Raw genomic sequence first — 18,110 nt, 5'->3', positions numbered from 1 at the left:
GTGTCTTTTCTGTGGGTCCTCAGGGGCTACACTTCCTTGCCCCCACCTCCCAGTGGCAGTTCAGGAGCAAGGTGATGAGACCCACATTAAGGAGGTGTGAGAGCCATCCTGACTTAGGGGGCAGTCGCTCTTGTAACAGCTCCATCCAGGTAGCACCCGGGGGCCTTGCAGGGGACATGCGTAGTTTTAACAGTCATGCAGATCAAGGGTCCCCAAGGCCTGTGTCCCTCCTCAGGCATTTCAAGTTCACAGTGAGAACTCCCAGTCCACAGGCAATCTGCCACCCACAGGCAACGCAGTCTATTAAAACAGTTGACATTTCTACTGTAGGGGTATTCAGAGGATCAGACCTGGAGAATCAGCCCAAGGCCAAATTCCCCTTTGCAGAAGACGAAAAGGTGGTGTTCACTCTTTTCCTTCGCTTCTCTTTAAAAATCTTGTAAGGTGGATTTGTCACTAATTCACACTGAATTTCTTATTTTGATTCAGTGAGGTCTTTAATAAGATCTGTTGTAATTTATATACTATATAATATGTGTATTATAATAATATAATTCATAAATATTTCCAGTAAAATCTATGCTTATCAATTTTTTAAAGTGTTGTTACTACTTTGCATAAGAAAGTTTTATCCACAGCCCCAGCTTCCTGGCCAGCATTGACCTAGTGCTCCCCTCCCCCACATCCCAGGCCCACTTTCCTAGGTCTGGAGCAAGAATAGAGTCCTACCCTCACTGAGACCTCACACTCCCCCTCCAGCTGCTGAATCTGTCAGTTCTGTGATGAGTCCAGGGAGACTCACTGAAAATAAATCTGGCTTTCTAAATGCCATCAAAACCATCTTCTTGTATATGCCCCAGAGGCTTATAAAAACAACAATGAGGCATCGTTCATCACCACATTCCTACTGACGTAGCAGCTCTGAAGTTCCACCATGAAAAATTAGCTCAGCAGTGTGCTTATTTTGTCAGAAATTACTGTGGTCGGGTGCGCTGTGAGCTGGGTAACACAGTATTTCGTCAGAAGTACCTTGTAATTTACAAGGAATAATGGAAGATATTATTCTGGTGAGATTCGATCTGATTATATGTGGAGGAGTTTTACTTATTCGGCACCTGCCTCTGTCTCGTGTTCTATACACTTTCTTGGAGGATCCCCAGAGGGACCGAGCCCCATGGGGTCAGCCCTATGATGGCACAGCCCGCACCCCCACCCCATCCCCCATGTCACATCTTTTATGGACTTTCCTTCCTTTCCCACCTCACCTCTCCACTTCATCCTACTTCCTGGGGTTACCTCCCGAATATACTGCTTGCACCACCAAAATTTCTCTGAGGATCTGATTTTGGGGGAACCTGAACTAAAACAGGTAATCATTAATATTGTTGCATTAAGCTCGATACTCAGCACATTTCCGCTAAAGGAAAGGGTTTGTTGATTGAATGATAGCTCTAATAATATGCACGATGGCCTCCCTTATTGAACACTTACTGTATGCTGGTACTTTGCATGGTTTATTTTATTTAAACCCATTTTGCAAGTGAGGAAATAGGCTTTAAGAGGGAACATGCTTTGTCCAAGCTCATTCAGATGAATTAAGTACTAGAGTTGCGGCTCGTTCTCACCCAAAGTCTGCGGGGACACGGGAGGATGAGTGGGTGAGGCTTTGGACTCTGGAGCCAGGTGGCCTAGGTTTGCATCCTGACTTCCCCACTTCCCAGATGTGTAACTTTATTCAGGTTTCAGGTGTCTCAATGCAAAAGAAAAATGCAGATCCCGTGGTGAGTCACATTATCATGACCCCTTAATTTCCTCTGATGAGGAAGTATTCCTGGGACATGCTCTATTTTATAGACCATCTCTCAATTTGGTTTTGTCTGATGTTTCTTTATGATTCAATTCAGGTTATACAATTTTAGCAGAGAGGTGATGGTATCCTCAGTGCCTTGGAGCAGGAAATGCATGTTACTTTGGCCAATTACTCGTATTGCTAATTATGATCATTTGGTGGGGGTTTGGTGTCTGCCCATTTCTGTACTGTACAGTTACTATTTTACCCATTGAGATTAGTATGTATCTTACGGGGAGATACTTGGAAACCATGTAAACGTTTTTTTACTCCTCCAAATTCCACCACTGATTTTAACGTCCACTGATGATTCTTAACTAAATCAAGTATTATTGTGATGGTTTCCAAATGGTCATTTCTCATTCCACCATTTCTTCTATATTCGCTAGTCAGCTTTCTACTGAAAGGAAAATAACTTCCCCTTTCTCTTTCTTTGTTTATATCCATGTGGTCTCATGGATTCTTATTTAATTCAGTAGGTTAGAGTCCTTACTGTCACTATTTATTTTGATGGTCATTTGTTTTCCATGTGGCCAGCAAAAGCCCCTTCCAGCTGGTTCCTGCATCCTTTAGACATGTTCTTGTCTTTCAGAGAGCATTGCCTTATTTTCTGGCACTAGAAGATGTGGGAATCTCTATCGGAAGGCAGGTGTTCTCTCTTTTTTCATGTATAAGATACTGTTTGTAAAGAGCTTAGCACCGTGCCTGGTGCAAAGTAAGTGTTGGCTTTTGTTAATATCATTGCTATTAGGATGGTGCGCTAGCCCTTGACAGAACCTCAGACCTCCTGGTCTTTTTCTAGTAGCAGTGGGCAGGCAGGCTCTGCCAGAACACAGCTGCCTATCACAAAGGCGGGCAGTATCTCTTCTTTTCTTTTTCCCAGACCCTTACCTCACAGTAATATAGTGCTCAGAGGTTGTCCCCTGAGGGGTGTAATTTTCTGAGAAATTATAAAGTACATAGAAAAATGCAATGACTAATAGAATGGACCCTTTAGGTCCCACTACTCAGAATGAATGCATATGAACATTTTTTTCCTGTTTGCTTTGCTGTTTTTTCCCCAACAACAACAATTAACAGGTGAGGTTAAAGACCCCCCTGAAAACTACCCCCCAGTTCTGCTACTTCTTCCCAGAGGCAGCAACAAACCCATTTCAGAGCATGTCCTTCCTGGGTATGGGTAGGTATTGTTCTATAGACTTTAAACTTTTCTCATAACTGGTATGTAACTATGAATATATCACTGTTACTTGCTTTTCTTCACTCAGCGTTTTTGGAATCTATCCATGGTGATACACACATTCTAGTCATTTACTTTCATCTGCTGTATAATATTCCACTGTATGGACATGCCATTGTTTACTGATTGCCCTTTTGATGGACATCTCGGTGGCTTCCATGCCTTCACTGTTGTAACTGGAGTTGCAGGAGGAATTCCTGTATGTGTTTCCTTGTGCACAGGTGCAAGAGTGCACCTTTTCTCTAAGAGGCAGCCTTCAAAGTGGAATTGCAGGGCCAGTGTATTTATTTAATACATTAAAATGGTATTTTGCGGGAGGGAGGATCTCTTTGAGATTGCAGGGCTTTCAAGGACCAAAGGAAGGCTCAGGCACTAAGACTGGGGATGGGGCAGACATTTTGGTCCCAGTGGGTTTTTCTGGAGTCTATTAAATTAAATGTCTTAGAAGGCTGGTGTTGCCACCTGTTTGCCTTTTGCTCTTGACCATCAGATAAGTTTTCAGAGCTGCACTGGCAAAGTGATGTCCTTCTCTCCTCACTACTTTCTCTTTATCCGAGATGGATGACAAGACCAGGGGTTCTTCTAGAGAAGCTGCCCCAGAAGACCCCCAGGCACAGTGGCTAAGGTCCAGCCTGCTCGGAGACCATTTGCTCTGAGCTAATGTTATTCTTTCTTATCCTTCTTTATCACTTTCATTATTATCATCTGGCTGGAATGTGCCAGGTTCTATTAAAAATAGATCCCAAACATGGCAGTCTAACCATGTGCCAAAGCTCCCTCCTGGGACTCTTCCTTGATCCGGTGCCCTGGTCAGGGTTAGGGGCTTATGTCAGCTCCCAGCTCCCCAGTGGTGGCTCCCCATGGCTCAGCTTGCCCGATCACCAGCTGCTTTCTACAGCTGTTTTCCATCTGTCTTATTCCCTAGAACGTCTTTGCCACCACTCTTAGCTTTGTGAGGGTCCTGCCAGTCTTTCTCAGTACTAGTTTCTTAATGAGAATTCAACGGACACTTTGTATGCATTTGTGGAATGAGTGGGTATTGATAATAATATCAGCACCTGGGGCACCCAAGTGGCTCAGTTGGTTGAGCGTTCAACTCTTGATTTCGGTTCAGGTCGTGATCTCCAGGTCCTGAGATCGAGCCCCATGTTGGGCTCCACACTCAGCGGGGAGCCTGCTTGAGGATTCTCCCTCTCCTTCTCCTATCACCACTCACACACTGATGTTCTTTCTTTAAAATAAATAAATACATCTTTAAAAATTATAATAATACCAGCATTGGTGATTTATTGAGTGCCCATGATGCCTCAGGCATTTTCTTGTTTAATCCCCACAGCACCCCACATGATGTGGGTATTGTCATTATCCCCATATTATGCATGGAGAAACTGAGGCTCAGAGTGGGTGAAGAAATTGCTTAGGGTCGCAGACCCTAAGTGGGAGCCAGAGTTCGGACGCAGCCCTGACTCCAAATCCCTTAACTGCTGCACCCTACTGCTTCCCGGACAGTGTTGACTTCTGCCCGAGAGAGATGTGGGTTTGAATCCCTGGTGAGGATAGCCCTAGAGAAGGCCCAGGTTCCTACCTTTTATCTGTGCGTTTGTGGAGCAATCCGTTAGGGCTATGATTTGGACGCTCTGGGACTCCAAGCCCCGAGGCCACCAGGATGACTTTAGGAGGCATATGGGACAACTGGAAACCTTTCAAATGATGTCAGCATTTAAGTGCTATTCCAATAAAGTGTGGCTGACACATCAGACCCAGCATTCATTAGAAGTCGGTGCTTCCTACTCAGGAATTTTCCCCTTTGTGGAAATACATCCATAACCCCTTATTAGTTTTAAAAACTCCTGGGGTGAGATGAGGATGATGATGGAATTTGTTCACATGGAACATGAATCCAGCGAATAGTTGCCAGGCCCCTACCGTGGACCAGGCACTGGGGTAAGAATAGGGATATATGGAGATGAGTGGGAGCAGATTCTCCTGGTCAGTGTTGGAAGAGAATAGAGGCAAATGTAGAGTTTACACATTTGATCACTTTACATGTTTGAACAAGGGGGTGTTTATTTTCCCGGAGCAGAAAGGAACAATGGCAAGGCACGCAGAAGTGAGTAAGCGACATTTTAATGGGAACTCATGGGGATGTGTTTGAGTTGGCTGGGCACAGAGACGGGGGAGACATTTCAGTACCCATTTTGACCTGGTTCAACTATGGTCAAATGGCCGAAGGGAGAGTTGGCATATCTGGTAAGTCCAAGGCCGGCCATTCCCTGTCCAGTTCCAAGGGCAGGCGTTTTTTGCAGACCCCGGTATGAGTTCAGAATCCTTCTCAACACAACATTCTGGGAAAGTGGCTATCAGTCCATCAAAAGTGGAATGTTTGATGAATATTTGATTACCCGTCTTTTCCCAGAGCCCTTAATTCTATAGGTTAGGACAAATGGTTCTTCTCTTAATGGGGGAAATGACTTAGAATGTGAAACTAAGCTAGAGGTAAGAAAGAACTGGAGGGAGAGTGTCATCCTTCAGCTGGTAAACATATTTTTTAGCTACTATTTAGGGCACCCTGTGGTTTTATGGTGCTGTGATTATCTCATAGATGCACTTTCCCCCAAATCATCCAGAAGCATCATCCTACAGGCTTGTTGTTTATGCAAACCGCAGAATGCTTCACCACAAGTGAAACACTACGATTTGCATGGGGCTGGTATCTTGAATGCATAATTATAGTGATTGTTATTACCCAGATAAAAGGAAAAGCATGATAATGAGATTCGGGAGTGAGGTGCCCAGGCTTAAGCGCCCGTCTCGTGTAAGGGACTCTGCAGGATTTCCCGAGAGACTTCATTCATCAAGTGGAATTTATGGTTCCTTTTTATCTATCCTTGTGGTAATCATGTTGAGTTTTTTGCTTCTCCTGCTTTCCTCCCTTTGCTCTGCTCTGGCAGGCGCCAGCCTTCCGGGAGGGAATGTCACTTGGTTGCCAAATTAAATGCCCCAAATCCACTCGCTCCAAAGGGTGGTTCCATTTCTGGAAAGAGAAGGCACTGCTCTCTATCTTGATATTTGACCTCGTTGATGGAATTTGAAATGAGACTTTTAGCGTGATAAATGGGGAGACATACAAATTCCTTCCTGGGCCACCTTCTCCACCGTGCTTTGGCTCCTGGATGGCAACTTGAGGGCAGCTGCCCAGCATTTTGGTTTAAGATAAGGGGGGGCCTGTCTGGGGGCATGATACCAGCATCACGTGGAGTGGTCGCACCAAAGCAGGCAATCAGTGAGTCCTTCGAAAACCAAGGCAGAGGTCGGAAGCAAGGCTGGGGACAGCTGAGACTGCAGAAATGCATCCAGAATCTGGGGGCTATGATGGAGAAGCTTGTCAAGGCCAAGTGTATGGCCTCAGCATGCCAGTTGGAAGGTAGGCACGAAATAGTCATGACCACCCTATGAAATAGAGCTCTTCTGTGTTCCTTGCTGGGTCAGGGGCCAGTCCTTTGTGCACCCCAGAGTGAAATCTGGCCCCACCTGTAACTCTGTACTGCTATAAGCCAGATGGCAGGCTTTGATGATTGCGGTTTATTTCATTCATTCATCCCTTCGTTCATGCGTCATACATTTTTGCCTACATGGTGCCAAGTCCTGCAGGGATTCCCTGGTGAGCACATGAGCCCTGCTTCCCAGGAGGTTACGACTGAGCAGAGAAGAGCGATTAGTTAGCAGCCCAAACAGTAATGTAATGTGTGTTGAGCAGAATGCAGAGGACCAGTGGGGCTACCTTGGAACCAATGGTGGGATTTAGAGTTTGGGTCCCAACTTGGAATAATAGTCCATGTCCCACCTATTAGTGAAGCTTTCCTCACGCCTCCCTCATGTTGCTCTGGGAACAATTCCCCAGGAGATACTTTGGCGCCTTTTTTGTTCTTTGGACAGGACTAACGCTTGGGCCTTCCCCTTTCTCTGTTCCTCTCAAAGAAATCCTGCTGCTGTGTGGTCTCCCGATCTGGGCATCAACAACATGCGTTAGTTATATTCTCTTTAGTGGGGACATTGGGCTCTCTAGCGCTGCAGCAGACCCCTTACTCATTTGCTCATTCTTGCATTCTGCAAACTTCTTTTTCAGGGCTTCTGGGGGTATCAGAGCTGCAAAAAAACCAGCCTTCCTCTCACGGAGCTCAGGGTTTAGAGGAAACAGACTGGAAGGATCAATTTATTTATTATTCATTTATTTTTAAGTTTTTAGTTAAATTCCAGTTAGTTAATACACAGTGTACTATTCGTGTCGGGTGTACAATGTCATGATTAATCACTTCCACGCGTCACCAGGTGTGCTCATCAGGACAAGTGCCCTCCTTAGTCCCCATGATCTATTTCCCCTATCCCACCACCTGCCTCCCCTCTGGTAACCATTCATGTGTTTTCTATAGCTAAGAGTCTGTTTCTTGATTTGGCTCTCTCTTTTTTTCCCCTAGGCTTGTTTGTTTTGTTTCTTAAGTCCCACCTATGAGTGAAATCATATGGCATTTTTCTTTCTCTGACTGATATATTTTGCTTGGCATTATTTCTCTAGATCCATCCACGTGGCTGCAAATGGCAAGATTTCCTTCTTTTTTATGGCAGAGTAATATTCCATTGTATACACATAGCACATCTTCTTTATCCATTCATCGGTCGATGGATACCTGGGCTGTTTCCATAGTTTGGCCATTGTAGATAATGATGTCAGGGTGCGTGTATCCCTTTGAATTAGTATTTTGTATTCTTTGGGTAAATACCCAGTAGTGCAATTGCTGGATTGTAGTGTAATCCTAGTTTTAACTTTTTGAGGAAACTCCATACTGTTTTCCATAGTGGCTGCACCAATTTGCATTCCTGCCAACAGCGCGAGAGGGTTCCCCTTTCTCCGCATCCTCACCAGCACCTGTTGTTTCCTGTGTTATTGAGTTCAGCCACCCGTGCAGGTGTGAGGTGATATCTCGTTGTAGGTTTGATCGGCATTTCCCTGGTGGTGGGTGATGTTGAGCATCTTTTCATGTGCCTGGATGTCTTCTTTGGAAAAATCTCCAGTCATGTCTTTTGCCCATTTTTAAATTGGATTCTTCATTTTTGGAGGGGTGTGTTGAGTTTCATAAGTTCTTTATGTTTTGGATACGAACCTTTATCAGATGTGTCATTTGCAAATATCTTCTGCCATTCCAAAGGTTGCCTTTTAGTTTTGTTGATTGTTTCCTTTGCTGTGAAGAAGCATTTTACTTTGATGTAGCCCCAATAGTTTGTTCCTGCTTTTGTCTTCCTTGCCTCAGGAGACAGATTTAGAAAGAAGTTGCTACGGCCGATGTCAAAGAGGCTACTGCCTGTGTTCTCCTCTAAGACGCTTATGGTTTGGGGTCGCACATTTAGGTCTTTAATCCATTTTGAATTTATTTCTGTGTGTGGTGTAAGGAAATGGTCCAGTTTCATTCTTTCGCATGTTGCTGTCCAGTTTTCCCAATGCCATTTGTTGAAGAGACTGTCTTTCCCCACTGGATATTCTTTCCTGCTTTGTCAAAGGTAAGCTGACCATACAGCTGTGGGTTAATTTCTGGGTTTTCTATTCTGTCCCATTGATTTATGTGTCTGTTTTTGTGCCAGTGCCATACTGTTTTGATCACTACGGCTTTGTAATATACTTGAAGTACAGAATTGTGATGCCTCTAGCTTTGCTTTTCTTTTTCAAGATTGCTTTGGGTATTCAAGGTCTTTTGTGGTTCCATACAGTTTTTATGATTGTTTGTTCTAGCTCTGAGAGAAATGCTGGTGGTATTTTGATAGGGATTGCATTAGATGTATAGATCACTTCTGGTGGTATAGACATTTTATTTATTATTTTTTATTTTAAATTCAATTTAGTTAACATATAGTATATTATTAGTTTTAGGGGTAGAATTTAGTGATTCATCAGTTGCATATAATATTCAGTGCTCATTACTTCAAGTGGTCTCCTTAATGCCTATCACCCAATTACCCCACCCCAACCCCCTCCCCTCCAGCAACCCTCAGTTTGTTCCCTCGAGTTAAGAGTCTCTTATGGTTTTCCTCCCACTATGTTTTCATCTTATTTTATTTTTCCTTCCCTTCCCATATGTTCATCTGTTTTGTTTCTTAAATTCCACATATGAGTGAAATCATATATTTGTCTTTCTCTAACTTATTTCACTTAGCATAATACCCTCTAATTCCATACATGTCATTGCAAATGGCAAGATTTCATTCTTTTTGATGGCTGAGTAATATTCCATTGCATATATATACCACCACATCTTCTTTATCTGTTCATCTGTTGATGGACATCTGGGCTCCTCCCATAGTTTGGCTATTGTAGACATTGCTGCTATGAACATTGGGGTGCATGTGCCCCTTTGAATCTGTATTTTCGTATCCTTTGGATTAATGCCTAGTAGTGCAATTGCTGGGTCATAGGGTAGCCCCATTTTTAACTTTCTGAGGAGCCTCCGTACTGTTTTCCAGAGTGGATGCACCAGTAGACATTTGAACAATATTTCTTCTTCCAATCCAGGAGCATGGAATGTCTTTCCATTTCTTTGTGTCATCTTCAATTTCTTTCATCAGTGTTTTATAGTTTTCAGGGTACAGGTCTTTCACCTTTGGGGTTAGGTTTATTCCTAGGTATCTTATTATTTTTGCGGCAATTGTAAATGGGATTGATTCCCTAATTTCTCTTTCTGCTGCTTCATTATTGATGTATAGAAACGCAACAGATTTCTGTACACTGATTTTGTGTCATGTGACTTGACTGAATTCATGTTTTTTGGTGGAGCAATTTTTGGTGGAATCTTTTGGGTTTTCTATATAGGGTATCATGTCATCTGCAAATAGTGGAAGTTTGACTTCTTCCTTGCTGATTGGATGCCTTTTGGTTTGTTGTTGTTGTTGTTGTTGCTTGATTGCTGTGGGTAGGATGGAAGCATCAATTTATAATTCAGTGGGGAACGATCTGGGGAGAGGAAGTAACACTAATGAGCTTCCTGGATGAACTGTCATCTAAGAGGGGTTGGAAAACTTCCCCTGTAAGGGCTCAGGTAGTAAATACATTAGACTTTGCAGCCCTACGGTCTCTCTTGCATACATCCAGCTCTGCAGTAGTAAAGCAAAAACAGCTGTAGGTGGTTTGCCAGTGGATGGGCATGGTGGTGTTCCAATAAAACTTTATTTACAAAAACAAGTAGCAGGCTGCATTTGGCCTTCAGGCTGTAGTTTGCCCACCCTTCACCTAACATGAGATGGAGTGGGAGTTGGCCAGGTGAAGAGAGGGAAAGTATCCAGGTAGGACAATAGCAGGTGGAAAGGTCTTGGAGCCAAGGCTGATTAGGGAACTAATTGGGCCGATCAGCCAAGGCTGATTGGGGGGGTTAGACTTTGTGTGTGAGTGTGTGTGTGTGTGTGTGTGTGTGCCTGGCATGGTGTGGGTGGGAGGGGAGGGTTAAGGAAAGGCTCTTGGGCAGTTTGGACTTAATCCTGGAAGCAGGCAGTAGGGAGTCTCTGGAAAAGACTCTCAGCATGGAGGGGCATGACTTCCGGTGCATCATTTTCAGAGAGGCTCATTTTGGCCTCGAGGCCTCAGTCCAGTTGCTCTGAGCCCTTTTCTTCCTGTTTCCCACTAATTAATTCTTTCAGGTATGCAGTGTGCCTTCCAGGACACAGGAGAGTGTGGCTCTGGTGACACGGGTGAGCAGAAGTCAACAGGAGGCTGTGCCATCTGCTCCTGGCGGCTGGTGGCAGAGAAGGGAGCCCCTGACCCCAGTTCAGTGCTGCTCCCTTCCCCACGTGTGTCCCCTCCTATGGCCTCCTGGCCTCTGGCTCCTGATGGGCCCTGGTGGGACTCTGTAATTTGAAATGAACATGGCCAGGGGCTGTCCGGTCGCTAGCAACGAGCTCTCCACCCCTCCTCCTGCTCCCCTTAGGCTGGAGGTATTTATTAACTTGAATTAATAGAGGAAGAATAAAAATATTAACAACGCTCTAGGCCTCCAGCTGGGGCCCCTCCACCATGGCTGGGCTTCCAGAAGCTACCAGAAGAGCTGGCGAGGTTCATTTTTTGGAGTGGTGCTTGATGACTTTCAGGAGACGGTCCCTGGGTCTTTGCTTCCAGACTGGGCGGTCTTTAGGATCATGATGCGTACATTAGGGAGGCGGCCTTTCTGTGTCTGTCAGCTGAATCGGTCACAGGTTTAGCAGTTACTTGGACTTTAATTGCCAAACTGTTGTGGGAGGCATCTGGGGTGGAGGTCGAGCTGTGGTGGATGTCCTCTCCTGGGACCTGAGGTTGGCACCAGCTTGGATTTCACTCTCCAAGAGGCTGAGACTTAAAACATTTTGTTTTCAGGGAAGATGAGGAAGAATGTCTAAGAGACGTGTTCTTTGCTCTGGGAAGGCACAGATGCATTATCTTACGTGCTTTGTGTCACAGAAACACCTTGCGCAAGCACCTGAGGGTTTTTCAGGCTTCAGAAAGTGTTTTGGACAGCAACCTGGCCCTGCGGGGAAGGTAAGTAGGCTTTGATCTTCTTCTGACAGGTCAATGCAGAAGGGCTCAGGACCCCACTGTTACATCTGGCTTCCCTCATTGGGGCTGACCCTGCACTTCTTTCTACCTCTGTCTGCACACTTCTGTCTGCAATTAATAATAATAATAATAATAATAATGATAATAATGCAATTAATAATAATAATAATAGAGCTAACATTGATTGCATCCTTACCGTGTTATGAGCACTGTACTTTATGTTTAGTATCAGCTTATATCACCCTAGGAAGTAGCTGTTACCACCATCTATCTTATGTAGTAAAGGAGACTGAGATATAGGGAGATTATATAACTCACCCAAGGTCACACCTTCTCTCTCAGGGATTGGCAAACAACCACCCGAGGGCCCAATCTGGCCCTCCACCTGTGTTTGTAAATAAAGTTTTATTGGAACACAGTCGCACTCATCCATTGACATATTGTCTATGGTTGTTTTCACATTGAGTAGTTACAACTGAGATTGTATACCCTGGAGAGGCTAAAATATATACTATCTGGCCCTTCCAGAAAATGTTTGCAGACTCATGGCCTTAGCTGAAGTGGCAGATGTGATACAAATCTGACCCAGAGGCTGAACTCATGACCAGACGTATGGTAGGCTGTCTCTATAGTTGCTATGCCCACACCTGCCATTTGTTCATCCAGCATGTTTTAAGTCTCTATTGTTTTCCTGACTCCTCGCCTATGAGTTCTTTCAAGTAGACCCTGCCTTACTCATTTCTTTTACTTCTCTACTTAACACAGCATTGGGTACATAGTTAAATTCTTGATGAATGTTTTTTGGATGGATGGATGGATGGATGGTTGGATGGATGGATGGATGGATGGATGGATGGATGGATGAAGAGATGAGTGGTTGGATGGTTGGATGGATGGATGGATGGATGAATAGATGAGTGGATGGGTGGGTGGATGGATGGATGAGTAGGTGGGTGGATGGATTATTGGATGGTTGGATGGATGGATGGATAGATGGATGGATGGATGACTTTCCCAGCCCCCTGCACCATTGGAGGCCATCCCTCCTGACTCTTGGTCCAGTGCTCTCCCTATTACACAGAGAATATAAGAGAAGCTGCACAGGATGGCCCTTTTCCAGCGATGCCCTTTTAAGGCAGGAATGGCGGTGAGAGCCACTGGCCCTGGTGAAGACACTTGCCTCATCATTTCCAGCCTTGGTCCTGCCAGGCAGTCATGTGGAAGCACCTGGCCAGTGCCAGAGGAAACATTCTTTACTGTTCTTTTGGACACACCTCTTCGAGTTGTCCTTGCCTGGAATTCAATTTCTGAACACGACTAATACACCATTGTATTCAAGTAATGTGTATCGACTCACATGGCAAGCCCAGTCCTGAGTGTGAATTTGGGGGGACCCTTCCCTAGAGCTGCTCTAACACCTCAGCACCAGAGGGGTGCTCTTTCGGCCGCTATGTGGGCAGACTCAGTAATGTGTGTAGAAGGGTTTTATCAAACGCCAAGGCTAGAGAAAAGTCTGAGCTGGGTACACTTTTATAAGCAAGGGATATAATTCATGGGGCGTTTACAACCTCATGTCAAGGATGGTCCTGACTGCATTTCACAAAAAGAAGCCAGTATTTACTGGACACCAGTTCCTGACATGCACACATCCCTTAGACCATATAACATTTTTCCTATTTCCCAGATGAGGAATTGATGGCATAAAGAGCCCTGGGGAGAAGCAGTCTCTGCACTTGAACTCTGGGCTATCCAGAGCTAAAGTTAAGGATTTTGGCCTCTCCCCACATTTGCAGTGACCCCCGGCGTGGCTTGGCCATGAGTGGGGGCAGCATAGGAGACTTTGGCCTCCGTCTGCCACTTCCTCACCTGATAACGTCTGCAGCTCGATCCCGGACAGGTCGGCAGCATCGCATGAAATCAGAGCCTGGTGCCATCGGTGCGGGGGAAGAGGGGCGGTTGAGGGCTGCAGGACTGTTGTCCCTCCTTGGAGTGTTTCAGGGCCCTGGGGGTGCCCATGGGCTGCTCAGCATGTACTGCATCTCCGGTTTTTCTCAGTTGTCCATTTAGATTTCCAAGAATACTCCTGAAGTGTGGGGCGTCTAGGGGCTCTGCGGGAGCCAGAGGGGCCTCTCAGAAGTTAATGTTCCATTCCGGGTTATAATGGACAGCAGCTGGGATGTCTGCCTGGGCCAATTTGCTGTGAGCGGCTGGGCAAACTTGGCCTCCAGTGGAGAATTTGTGAGTTTATTTAACCATGGTGACGAGCGCAGGTGTAACAAAAATGACAAAACTTGCCGGAAATGTTCAGACAGAGTTGCTGGTGTTCCGCAGTGGGTCTTTTTTCTCATGTGACCCCTGGCCTTCTCTTTTCCTTCTCTGCCCCTTTTCTTGTGAAAGGGTCACGTGCTCCCCATTTTTCCCCTCCTTTTTAGCCTCTTGATTTACGGTTTCTAAAATTGAGTATTAATTTCTATATAAATAAAAACACAAGTTTTAAGTTAAATGAGTTTTGATCAATGGATATCCCCAGGGACACACCACCCCAATCAACGTATAGAACATTTCTCATGCACTCTGGAAAGTTCCTCCATGCCTGTCCTCTCCAATCATCTCCCCCGCCTTGAAGGCAACCACCGATCTGATCTTTATCTCATAGTTTAGATCTTGTACAGAAATTCATATAAAAGGAATCATGCATTACATCTGCTTTTGTGTCTGGCTTCTTTCATTCAACATAATCTTTTTGAAATTAATCCACATTGTATGTATTAGTTCATTTCTTTGTATTACTTTTTTACTCTATGTTAATAATATTTCAGGGCATCTGGGTGGCTCGGTTGGTTAAGCATGTGCCTTCAGCTCAGGTCCTGATTGCAGGGTACTGGGATCGAGCCCTGCATCATGCTCCCTGCTCAGCAGGGTGTCTGCTTCTTCCTCTCCCTCTGTTTCTCCCCTTGCTCATGCTCTCTCTGACTCTCTTTCAAATAAATAAATAAAATCTTTAAAAAAAATAATATTTCATTGTATGAATACACCACGGTTTATTTGTCCATCCTCCCTATGTTAGTTTCCTGGGGCCACTGGGACAAAGCACGGCAAACTTGGTGGCTTAAAAAAACGAACATTTATTATCTCACAGTTCTGGAGGCTGGACGTGCAAAATCAAGGTGCCAGCTGGGCCTTGCTTCCTCTGAAGGCTCTAGAGAAGAATCCTTCCTTGCCTTTTCCAGCTTCTGGGGCTCCCAGCCACCCTTGGTGGGGTTTTTTGGCTTACAGCTACATCATTCCAATCTCTGCCTCTGTCTACCGATGCCTCTTCCCTCTGTATGTTCTCTCCTCTTCTTATAAGGATGCCAGTCATGAGATTTCATGCCCGTCCGCATCCAGTATGATCTTCCTGAACTTGGTTAGATCTGCAAAGACCCTGTTTTGCAAGTAAGGTCACATTCACGGGTACTGGAGGTTAGGACTTCGGGATATCTTTTGAGGACACAGGACAGACCAATGCATACACATTGATGGACATTTGGAGTGTTTCCAGTCTGGGAGTGTTCAGAAGGAATCTGTTATGAACATTCTACACGGGCTTTTTTGTTTTTCTTTTTTGGTCAACATACGTTTTCATTTGTCTTGGGTAAACACCCACCAGTAGAATTCCTAGGTCGTAGTGTATCTATTTGTTTACCTTTCTAAGAAAGTGCCAAACTCTTTTCCAGAGTGCCTGTACGTTTTACAACCTCACCAGGGAAGTCCGTGGCTCTGCTCCTGTGGTTCTCAGCATGGGGCAATTCTGTCTCTCAGACGACATTTGGCAGTGTCTGGAGACATTTTTGGTTGTCTTAACTTGGGAGCGGGGTGCTGTTAGCATTGAGCACCTGGGGTAGAGACCAAGGAGGCTGACAGCCAGCCTACAATGCACGGAACAGCCCCTACTGTCACCCTCCAGGAGAGAATCATCCAACCTGAAATAGTAGAAAGTGGTCTCTCATTGTGTTTTAATTTACATTAATTAATTCATTAATTTGCATTTCCCTGATGACTAAAGATGGTGAACGTCTTTTTGTGGACTTACTAGCCATTTCTCTCTGTCTATTGAATTATCTGTTCAAATCTTTTGCCTGCTGTTAAATTGGGTTGCTTATCTTTCTGTTACTATGTTGTAGGTCCTTTTTCAGGATGTGTATTGTGCCTACTTCTTCTCAGTCCGGGCTTCCTTTATCATTCTCTTATGGTTGTCTTTCAAATAGCCAAAGTTTTCCATTTTAATGGAGTCCCATTTATCACATTTTTTTTCTTTTATGCTTAGTGCTTTCTCTATCCTAAGAAATCTTTGCAAATCCCAAAGACACCAAGATATTCTCCTGTTTCCTTTTAGAAGGTTTATAATTTTAGTGTTTATGATAGCCGTATTATCCATATCATATTAGTTTTTGCATATGGTGTGAGGTAAGGGTCGAGGCTCATTATTTTCCATACAAACATCCAGTGGTTCCCACATGGTTTGTTGAAAAGCGCACCCACTGCTCACTGAGTTACCTGGCACCTTGTTGGGTATAAACTGGCCATTTATATGTGAGTCTATTTCCGTCCTGTTCTTATGCTAGCAGCACAGTCTTGATCACTGTGGTCTCCCTGATCTCTTTTCTCCTTGTTCCCCGTTCTGTTTCTTCCTCTCTCAACTTCCCTTCTTCTGCTGGTCAGTTGGGAGAGAAAAACTAAGCTAATTTCTTCTTCTTTCCTGCATCTTTGCAGTCAGTGTCCCTTGCCATCTTCTCTCTCTCTCTCTTTGTATGAAAATTGATTAATCCAGTAGTAATAATATTAAATGACTTTACCCAGTATCCCTGTTCTTATTAACCAGTTTTCTTATTTTTCAGTCACCACCACAGTTCTCACTGTCCCAAGAACATCCTATCTAACCAGATTGGCCAAGTCTGATTCCTCCCCTTGCCTTTGACTCTATCGACTTCTTGAAATCTCTTCCCCCACCCACCCCCGAGTCTTCCTGGAATCAATAAGAAAAGGTCATGTTTCTTCTTCCCTAATGAGTGACTCATCAAGCCAGGGCTGCACACTCACAGCCATCTCTACAAGGGATCGAAAATGTTTCTTGTCTCTGTTGATTCTCCCATTTATTCTTGGCATGTTCTTGTGTATCTGGGATGATGCCATTGGCTATGTCCTGGCAGTACGGACCCCCCATGTGTTTGATGTGGATCATGGAACATCTAGCAGCCCAAAATTGCATGGAGGGGAAGTAGGGGGCCAAGACTATTTTTTGCTAATGATCCAGATAGATGATGCCGGTTGGGTCGCTATCAGCAGCAAAACCACAAAAAGCATCATGACTCTTCGGGACTGAATGGAAAGGTTATATTGCTCATTGCATCACGATTTAGGAAAGGTCCAGTTTTTGTATAAGCAAATGATAGATCAGAACCGGTACCAATTCCTCAGTATCTGAGAGGCATTGCTGCGTATGTCCAGGTATAGTTTAAAAGATACACATTAAATCCTATCCCCCGAACATATTATGTTTTAAAGAGTCAACTGAAATAAATAGTAAGAGCAAGTCTAAAGACAGCTTGAGTCTAAAATACTTAGATAAAAAAATTTCAAATTTCGTGGATCTTTAAATGATTCAGTTACTTAAAACATAAACTAGTACTTCAATGCCAGAAATGTGCAATAGCCATTCTTTTGTACAACTAGGAAATGAGATAGCAGTTTCTCTTTCTTGCAGGCACTTCTGGGGAACAGGAATGCACTCTCTTTGTGAATCCCACGTCCTCACAAGGTCGAAGACCAAAACCCAACCCATCCCCCTGACTCTTCTCCCATAGATAGGGGAGGAAGGACAGTGAGAGTCGGGGTGTGGGGCTGACTCTGCCCTCTCTTTGTTAGCCTCGGGGGAAGGAGTCTGGTCCCAACTCTGGCTCATGGGCAGCTCTCTTTAGAGAGTGGAGTCACGTACATCTTCTATTTTCAGCTCTGGGCCTTCACCGTAATTCTTACTAATGGGAGACACCTGATATCTTATCACACTGTTATTGTGAATAGCATCATTCTGACTGTATAACCTTCTAGACTAACCCACAAGTATGCAAGTGTACTACCTTCCATTTCTTGTCTACGTTCATATAGAGCCCTTCGTTTATCATAAATATTTCCCCCGAATTTCTACTTTGACTAGAATTTCCATTTTTTAGATTGCCACATAGTATTGCATCATGTCGAGACCCATGGTTCTTGAGTGGTTCCTCTTTTAGTTGGAAATTTCCATTATTTCCAGAGCTTCCATGTGATGGATGGCACTGCTGTGAGCATCTTGGGGCATCTAACTCCTTGCTTTCAGTGATTCCTTTCCTTTGGAGAAGTTGTCCCCAAAGTGGGAAATGGGATTGAATTTACAAACCTCTTAACTCTCTGTCAGAGCTTAAATTAGCACCCCCTGC

General features: G+C 44.5%; 1 protein-coding gene across 3 annotated transcripts in view; it reads left to right on the top strand.

Moving 5' to 3' along the window:
* Positions 1-18,110, top strand: part of KSR2 (kinase suppressor of ras 2) — a 404,020-nt gene that overhangs the window by 166,612 nt on the left and 219,298 nt on the right. The window lies entirely within an intron of this gene.

The sequence above is a fragment of the Ailuropoda melanoleuca genome, chromosome 12, assembly GCF_002007445.2.
Source record: "Ailuropoda melanoleuca isolate Jingjing chromosome 12, ASM200744v2, whole genome shotgun sequence".
NCBI classification, from domain to species: Eukaryota; Metazoa; Chordata; class Mammalia; order Carnivora; family Ursidae; genus Ailuropoda; species Ailuropoda melanoleuca.
The sequence above is the reverse complement of the archived record's forward strand: the minus strand, read 5'-3'. Positions and strand labels throughout refer to the sequence as shown.